General features: G+C 43.5%; 1 protein-coding gene across 10 annotated transcripts in view; it reads left to right on the forward strand.

Moving 5' to 3' along the window:
* Positions 1–13,661, forward strand: part of Esrrg (estrogen related receptor gamma) — a 612,799-nt gene that overhangs the window by 579,526 nt on the left and 19,612 nt on the right. The window lies entirely within an intron of this gene.

Raw genomic sequence — 13,661 nt, forward strand, 5'->3', positions numbered from 1 at the left:
GAAGATCCAGGCTTCAGAAGACAAAGGGCAAGAACGAGCAGGAGAGCAGCTCATATTGCCATGTTCTTCTTAGGCATCGAGGTGGGCAGGGAGACAGAAAGACACGCAGAGAAAATAGGTGTTGATGAGGAACCAAAGCGGAGGGGGGATTTGACGAATTGAAGGGACCACGGAAAGAACCTGAGAAAGATTGATACATGGTAAAGGGGCTGCATAGAAAATGTATGGAAGAAAGCCCGTGAGGGGGCTACAGCAGCAAGGTCAGGCTGACTCATTGGTAAGGCTTTTTTGGGATGAGGAAATAGGCTGCTTCCTCGTAAAGAGGTGGGAGAGCAGCTGGATATGTTCCAGTATAGGTGAGAAGGGGGAAGTAGATCATATAGGATCTGAGGACATAAATGAAAAACAGTCATCTTAGAAAGAGATTCAGGCAGAAGAAGTGTCCGTTCATGAAAGGCTGTGTACTTGAGTGCCTAGTTCTGAAATAGGGTCTCAAACACACCACATGACAAGGCTAGCTTAGAACTTGTGGCCATACTGCCTTCACCTTCCAGTCGCTGGGGTGGTAGGAATGAGCCACCAAGACCAGTTTTTGCTTTGCTGGAGATGAACCCCAGGCCTTTGCGCATTCTAGGCGAGTGTTGTAGGACCTGAGCTGCATCTGCAGACTTTGGGAACTCTGTTTTAGATCATGCATTGAAGAACGCCCATGAAGAATCCATGTTAGATGAGGGCATTGAACTCTTAATGCCTAACTCAAGGCTATATAGCTACTAAGTAGCTATGGTTACATTGAAACCACTTTTCCTTACCCTTAATCCATACTCTTCGCCTCCTAAGCCAATAACGCATCATCTTAACATGTGTACACATATCCACCCCCTTCCCCTGCCAGTCATCAGCCTGGAACCCAGCCTTCCAGCAATCTGCTCCTTCCTTGCCTTGCCTGCCCCACATGGCCACCATTGCAAGACTCAGTCTGGTTTAAATTGACCCTCACACGGGCTTCTCTCCAGGATGAGCCCTGTTGCAGGCTGTGTATCTGCTCATATTCATGAAGTGAGCCAGCATGAGACCATGGCATCCTACGGACTGAGGGCATTAGCACTATGAGGCTGAAGCTGCCGCTGTGTCCGAGAGGCAGAGTTGAACTAGATACTCCCTGGAATGTAGCACTTAGGGCTGTCAAATGACCCTCCTAGATGGCCCTTTTCCATTTAACTTAAAGTTAAAAGGACCCGTGGAAATGCTTAATTCACCAAAAGGGATGTGATGGAAATATGTTAAGCAAATGTAGCTTTATTGGGTCTTAGGCGCTGTGAGTTCTTACATGATATAATCAGTTCATAATTGAGAGTCATAAACGTCTTAGTTATGTATGAACAGCATTTTATTTATCCCGCCTGTGTCTCGGTGTGGGTTTTTTTGTTCTTGAATTATAATTTTGAAAATATTATAATCTCATATATACTCATATAACTACTCATGACTTATAATCACATGCGTTGCTGACTTTGGATTAGCGTGTGGTGTAGAACATCACACTCCATCCATCATGCCTTTGCGTTTATGCCCCCCTCCCGCAAGTGAAAAAGAAGTTAGAATACCTGAACCATTCCTGCCCTCTCAATAATGCCCTAAATACAATGCTCATGGGCATCCCTTCCCTCTCTAATTTGATTTTTGTGAGACAAGGAATAAATGAGACATTCACTTGGGCATTTCTGTCTTTCACGAAACCTGAGCCATTGTGGAAGGAACACTTAAGAAGCTTGGGGGGCCGCCTCTGTGGGAGCGGCCACCTCCCGAACATCTCCTCCTCCCCTCTGTCGTCCCCAGGCAATGTGCCTGCATTTGTGTGTGCAGATTTATAGTTTATCTTTATCTCTGCCTTCATCTGTAGGTAGCTATTACAGCTGCCTCGCCTGGATATTGTTTGGGCCTGATAGATCTGTCCGTAGTTCATCAAAGGGGAGCCGAGTGCCTAAAAGCCATCGGGTCCAGCTGAGGATGAAATACGAGCCATCAGCCTTGGTAATGGCTGTAAAATTTCATAATTACACGGCCTTTATTACGTTGCATAATGATCCTGAAGCAGTATGGAACAATTAATTAAGATTTTCAACCGTGGCTCTTTCAGAAATTAAAAGGTGCTGGGAGCTGAGAAATGGGGCTCTGTCTTGCCCTGGAAGCAGCAGGGATGGATGCCTAAGGAAGGCTCGGCCGCATACTTCTTTTCCCCTAAGAGGAAGCATCTCTTGGTTACTGAACACACATTAGTACCCTCACCCGTTTCCCAGCCTTTATCTCAACTTCAGAGCCGATATTTTTTAAAAGGAACGGGATTTTAAAAAAGTACCCAAGATCTATAAAAAGCTCCCCAACTTCCCTTTTCTCTCCTTTGAAAAATTCTATTCTGCCGGCTGCTGTAGTCATTTATCACATTTATGGTTGTTCCTCTCGCGCATTAAATAAACACAGGCCCTGAGATAGGGGCTCAGTTAACTGCCTCCAACAATGCACTGACCAAGGGGTTTCTCTTACACTCTTTCCTATTGAGGCACTAACATTCTTCTAAGATCTCCACACTTTGGACAGCCATTTCCAAAGGAAGGCTTTACTACTTCCCTTTATTGTATTGTGGATGCAGCATTCCACTTTGTATGTGTATCAGTTATTTTCTTCATAATCTTGTCTTTGCACTCTTTGAAGAGGAATTAAACTTGGGAAGAGCCAGTGAGAGCTACTAGAACCTAAAAGAAAGAGAGAGAGAGAGAGAGAGAGAGAGAGAGAGAGAGAGAGAGAGAGAGAGAGAGAGAGAGAAAGAAAGTAGGAAAAGTATAGGTGTATCTGCATGTGTATACATACTAAAACACATATGAACAATGACCTTTGTTTATGGGTATGCATGTGCATACATACATATATGTGAATAATGAGACATTGTTGGCTTTCTTTTTGAAGTCAAGAATATTGTGATTCACTTCAAGGTGGTTGTGAGGAATAAAATCCCAGTGAGAAGATCGTGAAAGCAGGCCCAGTATTTGTAAGGCCTGCAGTCTAAACCTCACGCCAGACTTTCCTCAGCCTTAGACAGGCTGTAAGGGTGTGTCCTCAGTGCTGGCGCTGATGGAGACGGGAAACGACGCATCCCGACCTCACGATCTGCAGAGAACTCCCGCATATTTGTTCCCATCAAGTATTATTGTTTTTAAATTGACAATCATCACATAACGTTTTACGGATCTAAATATTTCATGGGAGACTAAAACTTCCCTGGGGTCTCCCCAATAATAAACTTTCGGCGGGGGAAAAAAAATGGAAAGGCTGATGTGCTTCACGGAGGCGCCTGCTGCCCTAAGTGAATTCTCTTGTTGAAGTGCTCAGTCCCTTCGTACGAATTTTCTGATCCGCTGTCATTCGCATTCACACACCGAGTGTCACTGCCTGCAGAACACTTGTCATTCTTTAATGGAAACAAAACAGTCCTTGCAGCCAGAGCCACAGTGTCATCTCACAGCCCCTTGCTGTGTTGGCAACAGTGGAATGACAGAGAGGCCCTCGGTAGGGGTAATTAAAATGTAAATATTGATATTTTATTATTTGAAATTACTTTCCAGTGCGGCATTTAATATCTCTCCATCTGTGCGACTCTGTTTAGCGGTCACTTTACTGCAGCTCTGGGAGCCTGAGCAGCGGCTTGATCCCCGTTATGTCAAAATGCTTGTTGCTGCTTAATTTTGATATCTAATTAAGTGGAAAAGTACAGTCCACACTGTAATCCATGGCATCTTAACCAGCTGCTTGGGTATATTTAGAATTAATCTCCACTATGGAATCATCCTAATGTATGCAATTAAGAGTCTGCCGATGGCTAATTAGGTGTATTAGGATCAGGCGGTGGGGTTTTTTTTCCTCCCTCTCTACGTTTGTCCCCCCTTTTCCTTTTGGACCACTGCCGACATAAGAGTGTCTGCCTCCAGAGGTGTTCTTAATGCCACTCAAATCAAGTTAGGAGATGACACAAGTTCCTAATAGATTCATCTGCGTGCCCTAAGCCAGAGTGTTGTCCCTGTATTTTCCTTGAGTCAACCTTGTGTGGGAGGCCCTAGGAATTCCTAGGGGTTATTGACAGGATCTCGGGAGGCCCTACAAGAAACTACAGAGGACAGAGATGGGCTGCATGGGTAAAATCATTTTCCAGCAGACCAAAACAGGAGGCTGGGAGAAGGATTTGGGGCTCTTGTTCCTATAAGGAGGAGGGGGGTAGCAGTTGCCTGTGCTGGCATCTGCGTGTTCCAGCCCACTTGTGAATGGCAGAGTTTCTCTGGGAATTAGTGCAAGAGGTTCAGGTTTGCATCCCACCCATCTGGGTCAGATATGGCAAGTACACATTCATTGCTAAAGAAGGCACTCACCCTCTGACGCCAAGGACTCCCAGGAGCTGTGCTGTCTCTTGATTTTCATTGTTTCCTTTTCATTCGGTAAGTTATCCAAACTGAGAACCGTCAGAGAGGATAAGGCAGAGCCAGGGAGGAATTGAAGGGGCTGCTCCTATTGTCAGTGAGAAGATAGCTGGTAGCCTTCCCCTGGAACCTATGCCAAGCCATAACGACCTAGCTGTGCCTCAGCCAGCAACACCGGCCACGAACTGGAGAATACACATTCGTGAGCACACCTTCACTAGTCACAGAGGCATTGTGCCGCAGCCAGACTCCAAAGTGAAACCCCAGAGGCAGGAACACAGAAAGGCTGTTTTTCCAGCATGTCTGGAGTGCAAATTACAGCCAGATCGCTCAGGATCTATGCAGACCATCTCACCTCGTATTTAAATGCGGAGATTTGTGGCAGCAAGCTATAATTCCATGCCTGTGACGTGAGTCTCACAACTTGCTTCCTCTACATACTTGCACGGGTACCTGTGACACGTTATTCATAGTGGCCCATGCTGCAGGTTCTCTGGTTGCGTTTATGCACAAGGCCTCCTGTTTTACTTTTTCTTTCTGTCTCTCCTCTGTTTCCTTCTAGGTTATAGATCAGAGCACTATACAGTGTCTCTTTTAGGAAAAGCAAGGGAACACATGAAGGAGTTTCTTTCTATTTATTTTCCTGCTTTCTGTGTAACAACCAAAGTGAGAAAGGGGAGGATTCAGATGCTAAGGGGATGAACATCAGCTTTCAATACTTAGGGCCCTTTCTGGATTGCGTCTCTATAGCAAGGAGGGGATTAGGTACGTTTGAAAAGATTTGCAGCTGTTTTATTTAAAAAATAATGCAGGGGTTATTTACGAGTGTCTCTCAGAGATCCCAACTCTTGCTCATTTTAGTAAATGTACACATACTAATTTTTTTTTAAATTTATGACTGGTAGATGGATACCAATTTTCAAGTTTGCAGTTGCACTCATATGAAAGAAATGCCTCTGGCCCCCCTAATTGCTACATCATTCTGCTGCCTCTATGAAGATGTGTGGCTTTCAGCCCCGGAAGAACTATGACAAAGGGATTTATTTAACAAGACGCCATGGCGTTCAGTGAGCTCCCCAGACTTCATTAGTCAGCAGAATGACGACCTTTTATGGGCTTCTTAGTTAACTTTAGTCCTAAAACAGATGGAGGCAGGAGGAACTGGGATTGTAAAGTTCTCTTTTCCTTTTAGTTTTCTCTTTTGTGACATCCAAGTAAACGAATGTGTAACCCTGTGTCCGTCCATAGCTTCTCCCCCAACTTATCCAATGTGTTAAATATGCTTTTAGAGTTTTAATACGAGAATATCGGTTTTGGGCGCATGTAACAGAAACAAGTGGCCAGGGCTAAGGTGCAGATTTCTGCTCGATGTTGACTGCTTCTAAGTAGAGCAGTTCTCTTTACAAGTTCTTATTAATTTGACATATGGGGAAGAGAGAAGCACATATATAGACATGCATATATACTAATTAAATTATATTTTGAAGTTAGAAACACAGTGGGAAAAAACAAGTCTTGGAAATAACAAAGACTTTTAAAAACTAACAGTAATTTTTTGTTGTTGATCTTGAAAATTAACCCCAAATTAGGGTTGACTCTTTTCTGATTCTAAGGAGCTTTCAAAGCATATCTAACTCTCACAGAGTGGTGATGTGTTATTATTAATAATTTTTTGGTTAGCTGACTAAAACTTTGGATGGCTGCAGAAGCATGTTTTTGACGCTACAGTTTACTTTTGCAAAATCCACCCATTACCTTGTATTTTTTTAAATCCAAACTCATTTTTAATTACTAAAATAATTAGTAGAAAAGCAATCAATGTTTATAAAAAATTAATATGAACATGTTGCTTTCATGTTAAGGTTTGGGGTACCCTGTGTGGTTTCCTCTAGGTCCTATCAGATTTCTTATAGATTTAGAATGTTTCTATTTTATTTCCTAGGTATTCTTGTATGGTGTATACACAGTGATATTTGTTCTTACAAAGGAAATTGTTCTTCCAAGTTATGTCCTTCCTTCTTTCCCTCCCTACCTCCTTACCTCCCTTCCTTCCTCCTTTCCTTCCTTCATAGATGTGTGTGTCTGTGTGCCTGTGTGTGTGTGTATGTGTGTGTTGTATGTGGATGGGTGCACATATACAATAGCCATAGGAGGATGCTGGTGTCCTTCTTTAGAACCTGATGCTTTATTCCTTTCATCTAAGTTTCCTGTCTAAGTCTGCAGCTTGCTATTTTCACCTAGCTGACCAGCAGCCTCAGCAATCCCCCTGCCTCAGCACTCACAGTGGTAGGATTACAGGTGCACACCCCAGCATGCCCAGCTATTATGTTGGTATTGAGAACTCAAACCCGTGTTTTCATGCTGGTACAGGAGCGTTCTTACCCAATGAACCATCTCCTCGGGCTCTCAAAATTATTTTCTAAGGAAGGCTCTGCGCCCTGTTTCTACAGGTCATTTAAATTACACCAACACCTTTTCCATACATAGTGGACAGAACAGGGCAGAAGCGACAGCTTTGCTGTCGGCACATGTCTGATTCACTGCTTTACAGTGGGAAGGCCACTGGCTTTACACATGCTCTTCAGTGGCTCCTGCGCTGAGCCAAGTATATGTGACTGGATGAGCACTTGCCCAGAGAAGCCCAGTGTTTCAACATGGACTAGGAGGCACAGGACAGATGTGCACATGCCAGATGTGCATCTCCGTGCTGCTTCCTCTTGTCTTCAGAAAGAAGAAAAGGGTAATCCCCGAAGCCTAGTGTCCTGTGTTTTGATGATGACTTTTCCTTCTTGTCCTCTTTTTCTCCTTCCTCCTTCTTCACTTCTTACTCATCCTCCTTCTCTTCTTCTTTCTCTTCTGTAACATGAGCGGCCTGGCTTGTTTGTTTTTGGGGTTTTTGTCCCGCCCAGTATCCCACAACTGTTTAGCCCCAAAGAAAATCACACATAGGTCTCTATAAGTTATAAAATTGATTGAGCCATTAGCTCTAGACTCTCACTGGCTAACTCTCACATCTTGATTAACCCATTTTTTTTTTTTATCTATGTTAGCCATGTGGCTCAGTACCTTTTTTCAATGGGGCAGATCACATCCTGCTGTTTCAGTGATCTGGGCAGGAGTAGGAGGAATCAACTTCCTCCTTCCCAGAGTTCTCCTGTTCTCATTACATCATTTCTACTTCCTGTCTTGTTTTCTCACCTATATTTCCTGCCTGGCCAGTCAGCATTTATTTATAACATGATTGACAGAATACAGACAATTCTCCCACACTCTTCCTCTTCCTCCACTTTTCCCTCCTCTTACTCCTCCTTCTTACTTCTTCCTCCTCCTCCTCCTCTTCTTCTTCTTCCTTCTCTTCTTCCTTCTTCTTCCTCCTCCTCTTCTTTCTTCTTCCTCCTCTTTTTTGTTTCTCTTTCCGGATCTTCCTCTTCCTTGTTTAATGTGGTAGATATTATCATCGTCATCATCAACGAAGACTTGGTCATTTTTAGGAAGTAAGATGGAAAGGGTGAAAAAGCTCAGATGTTGAAATAAATTCAATGTTATACCAGAAAATTCAAGTTTTGTCCTACTGGAATTCTGCAAGCTAAGGGAACATTTTTTAACGGTCATTATTATTTATGTTTTATTATCTTTTTGTAAGCACACAAAATAATGGCTTTCTTTGTGACCTTTTCATATATCATTATTTGCTCACACTTACCTCCCTGATGCTATCCCTAATACCCCCATCCCACACCCAGTGAACACCCACTACCCCCAATCTGCCCCAAGAAAGCCTTTTTATCAGGGGAAAGCATATTTATAATATCTATTAAAAAGATGACTAAATAACCATGGATAGGATCATAGAGATGGAATCCAGAGAGAGAGTGGAAGTCTCAACCAAAACTATGGAGGGACTGGAGGATAGACAGAAGGATGCGTACAACCAAGCCCTAAGCTTCCCTCCTCTGTGTTCATGTGTGTTGTTACCCATTCTTACATTGTCCATGGTCTTTTCTGCATTGTGCTCCAGTCTACTTTCCCCTAACTATAAACTTTTAGGAGATCATGGCAGAATCCCACTCATTTTCTCTACTCTAAACTGCTGGTCGTACCATAGTGCCTATGTAGATTCCCCAACTGTCAATGGCTATGACATTCCTACGAATAAAACCTCTAGAAACATAGTGATATGAGGTTTGTCATAGAAGATTTCAGGGTCATCTCAGATGACCTCACTGCAGATAAGGGCTAGAGGCAGTGTGGCATGTTCATGAGTCTCATCAGTATCCAGGTGCGAGGTGTATCACTGGATCCTACGTCCTTCTGTCCCCAGTACCGTGACCGTCTTCCATGCTCACTGTACCCCATTTCTCTGCTTCTTCATAACTGTAATTTTGCCACTGTTATGAATCATAGTGTGAATATCTGATATGCAAGGTATCAGATATGTAACTCCAGAAGGGGTCAAGACCCACAGCTTGAGAACTGCTGGCTATGGGCTTGTCTGCTATGGACTGGCTACCCAGAAGTGTTTAGGGAAAGGAAGGACTTCCAAAAAAAGGTTTGCGATTCCTAGAGAAATTCTTGGCATCCTTACTACAGTTTTATCTGCTCCGCAGCAGCTTCTTTCTCAAATTCAGGCTGTTGGTTGTACTCTTCCCACTACTGGCCAGGAGATGGTTCAGTCAGGGAGGAGCTTGCTGCACAAGCATGCATTTGCTCCTTAGAACCCCTGTCAAATGCCTGGTATAGTTGTGTGAACATGTAATGTTATCATCAGGGAAACAGAGAGCGGAGGGCTACCTGGGGCTTATTTGGACAGTCAGTCAAGCCCCGTTGGTGAGAACCTGGTTCATGGAAATACTATGTCTCAAGAAGTAAGAGTGAGGAAGACATTACAAAGACCTCTGGCTCCCACATATATGTATCACCATATACACATACATGCACACACACACACATTCTCTCTCTCTCTCTCTCTCTCTCTCTCTCTCTCTCTCTCTCTCAGAGCCAAGGCTCAGATCTGTGCATTCTGTGAGTTACAGAACGAGCGATAGTCTCTGTCAATATGGGCAAAAAGCAACTGACTTAACACACGAAATCGTATTGACTCCGGGCCCTGTGGCTGAACATCTACTGGAAGCTAAGACTGAACCTTAGTGGCACCATTACCCTTGCCCAGTTCCTGTGAATGTCAGGTTTACTTGTGCAGGGCTGAGAGAACCTGCCTGCTCTGCCTTCCCCAAACCAACTTTGTTTGCCGTCTCAGTGAGTCACTATAGGCCTATCACGATGGTGGCACGAGATGCTATTTGTTGAAAAAAAAAATGTCAATTATCTTTATTTATTTTTGTTTTGTGGAATAGAGAAAGTGCCGTTCAAAACCCGAGGACAGGCAAATCAATGTCATGATTAACTGATACTAACAAATATCCTGAGGATTGAAACGCTGGGCTTCCTGTTCCGAGCTAAGCATTTGACAGGGAAATGCCTAGCAGGGGTTAAAACCAAATGCCTCCACGGCAGCCTATTTCTGTCAACACTCTATTCAGGAAATAAACATTTATGCTTTCTGAAATGAAAGTGTATTTTTGAAGACTAGCCGTCAGATATTTTTTGCCCTTCACACTTTCAAATGCTTAGCCTTTTTGTATGCTGACTGTAAAGTGCATCGGTTTGCCAGGCTGGGGAAAAAAATGTCCCCGACTAGTGCCTGTGGCACCACTATCAACTCCCGAAGTTTCCAGCCGAAATGGGCAAGAAGGTTGGCACAAAGCTTGCTTTCTGCAAGTCCACTACCTCAGGGGCAGCTACCTCTTGAGAAGCTTTTCAATCCTTCCAAGGGCTGTCATTCTCCACCGTCCCCTGGTGTATTTGGAGTGCAGATAAACACACAATTTAGCTGCGGGTCAGGGTAGAGAGCCCTTCCGCTGAGTGAGCTGCCCAAGATACAGTAAATGGCCCTGACTCCAGGACTGGCAGAAACGAAGAGAGATCAGACATGTCAGAGGTACCCATGGCAGGGGCTGCGACTGGGAGAGAAACATGTGCTGTGGTGTTTCCAAAGCTGGAATAGGGCTGCACATTGCAAACTGTAACCTGTCACACAGCCAAGATTAACATCCGGGGATGCACAGCCCGTGAACTTCAGGGGACACAACGTCAAGCCCCATTTCATTTCACTGGGGAGAAAGGTGTCCTGCCAAAGACAGCTATATGTTCTAGATGACAAGGACTCTACGTTGTAGCTTGGTCGCTATAACACACCAGCAAATGCCTGGTAAGGACACAAACAAGTAATTGCCGTTTGGACACAGTAGCTGAGCGCCAACAGCACAATCATGTCTTTAAGAAATCCTTAAAGTCAGCTTCATGATGGCAGCGTTCTCCTTTAGGCTCCTCATTCAGGTGTCTGTGCTGCTTCGCTCACGGCTCCTGAGAAAGATGCGATTTCATCCATGTGTCTTCGTGGAATGGCAATAAAGCCAGCCATCCTCAAGGGAGGGGGAAAAGATATATTTTTTGAAAGCAGGTGTTGGTGGTGCAGGGCAGTAATTCTAGCACTCAGTGGACAGAAGCTAGAGGATCATCACCGTGAGGCCAGCCTGAGCTATGCAGGGTCATCACCGTGAAGCCAGCCTGAGCTATGCAGGGTTATCAGTGGGAGATCAGCCTGAGCTATGGAGGATCATCACTGTGAGGCCAGCCTGAGCTATGTAGCAAGTTCAAGGTCAGTCTGGACCACACCAAATAAATAAATAAATAAATAGATGTAGCAAGTTCAAGGTCAGTCTGGACCACACCAAATAAATAAATAAATAAATAGATAAATGAATAAATAAATAAATAAGAAATGGAAATAAAATCTCTATTGCAGATTGGGGTCCCTTAGGTGGGGCGATAGGAATGTTTTGTACAAAGTCTGAGTGCCACCCTATGTCCGGGTGAGGAAATTCTGCCAGTTTCTGGATTGCAAGGGTGAACTTGTAAAGGTATAAATTGTGAGACACTGATTTTTCCAGCCGGAAGACGTAGAGGCCCTGATGGCCTTACTCTTTAAAGCATGGATTTTGTGTTTTCTCCCGATGCTTTTGTGAAAATTGTACTGCTTTAACAAAGTGAGGGGAAAAAATACTTCAGGAGGTCAAACAAGCAAAGTTGTCAAAGCTTTGTGTTTGAAAAAAAAGAAAAACACCTTTTCTTTACCTTTCTTTTTTTGTTATTTCAGAGTAAAATAAAGGGGAAGAGTTAGGTTTGCAGAATAGACGAGCAGCAGACACAGACACAGACCCGTCAACACAGAGGAAACAAATGGCAGAACCAACCTTTAAAAATGAAATTTTATTGCTTTTGCTTAATTAAACCCCAAAGAAATGTCGCAGACATTGTTGCTGTTGAAAAAAAAATGTTAATTTGTAAATCACAGGGACAAAGCGGCCCCGTGCAACTTTAAAGTTTCGGCACACGTAAATGTCGATAGCGCGCCTTCTCCATCATCAGCACTAAATTCACATTGACGCCTCTTTTCTTCTCCGTATTGATCCTTCCATGAGAACGTAGATTTGTATCTGTTAATTAATGCGTCCTGAAACAGCGTTTGTATTAATCAGGCAGATAAGAAAAATTGGATGGCTGCACCCCAGTGACAACCGTAAAAGTGCTGGCCCTGATAAAATCACGGATGGACCTCAATAAAAAAGTTCCTCCTTCCACTCAATAAACTAATCATCCTGCTTTTAATTATGCGGCCGAGAGATGGGTGGAGATTGGAGGATGTGTAAATCTATTTACTAACTACAGTGTCTGGGAGGGAGGATGGGGCTGTCTCAGGACGACGCTCCGGGCTACCAGCTCTCTCCTTCTGCAACGGTAACAAACTGCTGGTTAGGATTGCAAGGAGGAGGAATTAAACCAGGAAAATTAAAAAAAAAAAAAGATCCATTCCTTCTGGCTCAGAAGTTTCCCAGTGATGATTTTTGTTTTTGCTGTTGATTGACTTTGTGAAAGAAACCGCTAGTAGTCTTTCTTTTGCAGTTAGTCGGTGTGGGATGGGTGGTGTGGTGGAAAGAACAATGAGTTTTGTTTGTCTTTTGTAGAACTTAATTTTCTTTGATGATTATTTTCCTCCTTTGACTCCATTAAAATGCTCTCAGAATATATTTATTAGTGTAATACCAAATTTCACTGATGAAAAATTAGGGAAAATCACCATATGAAACTAGACCCAAAGAAGCCCTGGCAAATGCCATATGAATGCCTTCATAAGGAAAGAAATGGTGTGGGGAGCCCATGAGAAGAAGTGCAAGGAGCCATTTTGTGGTTTTACTAAGCACGTATGGTACCAAGGACAGCTCACTGGTCTTTTTACTGACATGTGGGACAGAACTGATTACATGTGAATAACAACAGGACCAACTGATGGGGAACAGAAGCCTGCAGAGGTTGGAGCCCGTGGATATTTACAGTGGGGTCTTAATGTCTTAGGAAGGGCGCAAAAAGAGATTTCTTAAGCTGCCTTAGCTACATTACTCCGCCTTCTACAGGACTGCTGCTAGAAGGGCCTTATACCATGGATGGGTGTAATGTACCATGCAGTAACCATGGGCTGGGGGAATACACTTGGAACTCTGGGGCATATGGTTGGCAAGGAAATAAACTTTTCAAGTCTCTTGGAACAGTCAGCCGGTCATCAGCTATTATCACTGACATATACCTTCCCAGTAGAGAGTTGAGATGCAAGTACATTATATCACACACACACACACACACACACACGCACACACACACACACACACACACACACCATGCATCTACTTGGACTTAAATAATTGTCTTGAACAAGACTTTATTTTTATTTCCCAGTCATTTTCTTTTCGTTACTCAAGTGTGGAAGAGAAATTATATAACCTCTCTATATAAATGCTTTCTAATATTTCAGTGAAGGATTGAGCCAGATATTATCTCAGGTGAAAATAAGTCGCAACTTTTTACTTCCTTACACTTCCCAACTGCATGTTGTGAGTCAGTAGTTAGAGGGTTGCTCTTCTTAAATTTCCCAAATGCAGAAACAGGTTCATTGCCCTGCGCAAGATGAACGGCTGAGCCGGAGCCCAGCCAGTGTTTACATTTGGGCTCTGGCTTTCTGCCCGCTCTTCCCACCAGACACTTTTATTTCTATATTTAGAATTTTTAACAAATAGACTTTAA

Source organism: Microtus pennsylvanicus, chromosome 10 (genome assembly GCF_037038515.1).
Source record: "Microtus pennsylvanicus isolate mMicPen1 chromosome 10, mMicPen1.hap1, whole genome shotgun sequence".
NCBI lineage: Eukaryota > Metazoa > Chordata > Mammalia > Rodentia > Cricetidae > Microtus > Microtus pennsylvanicus.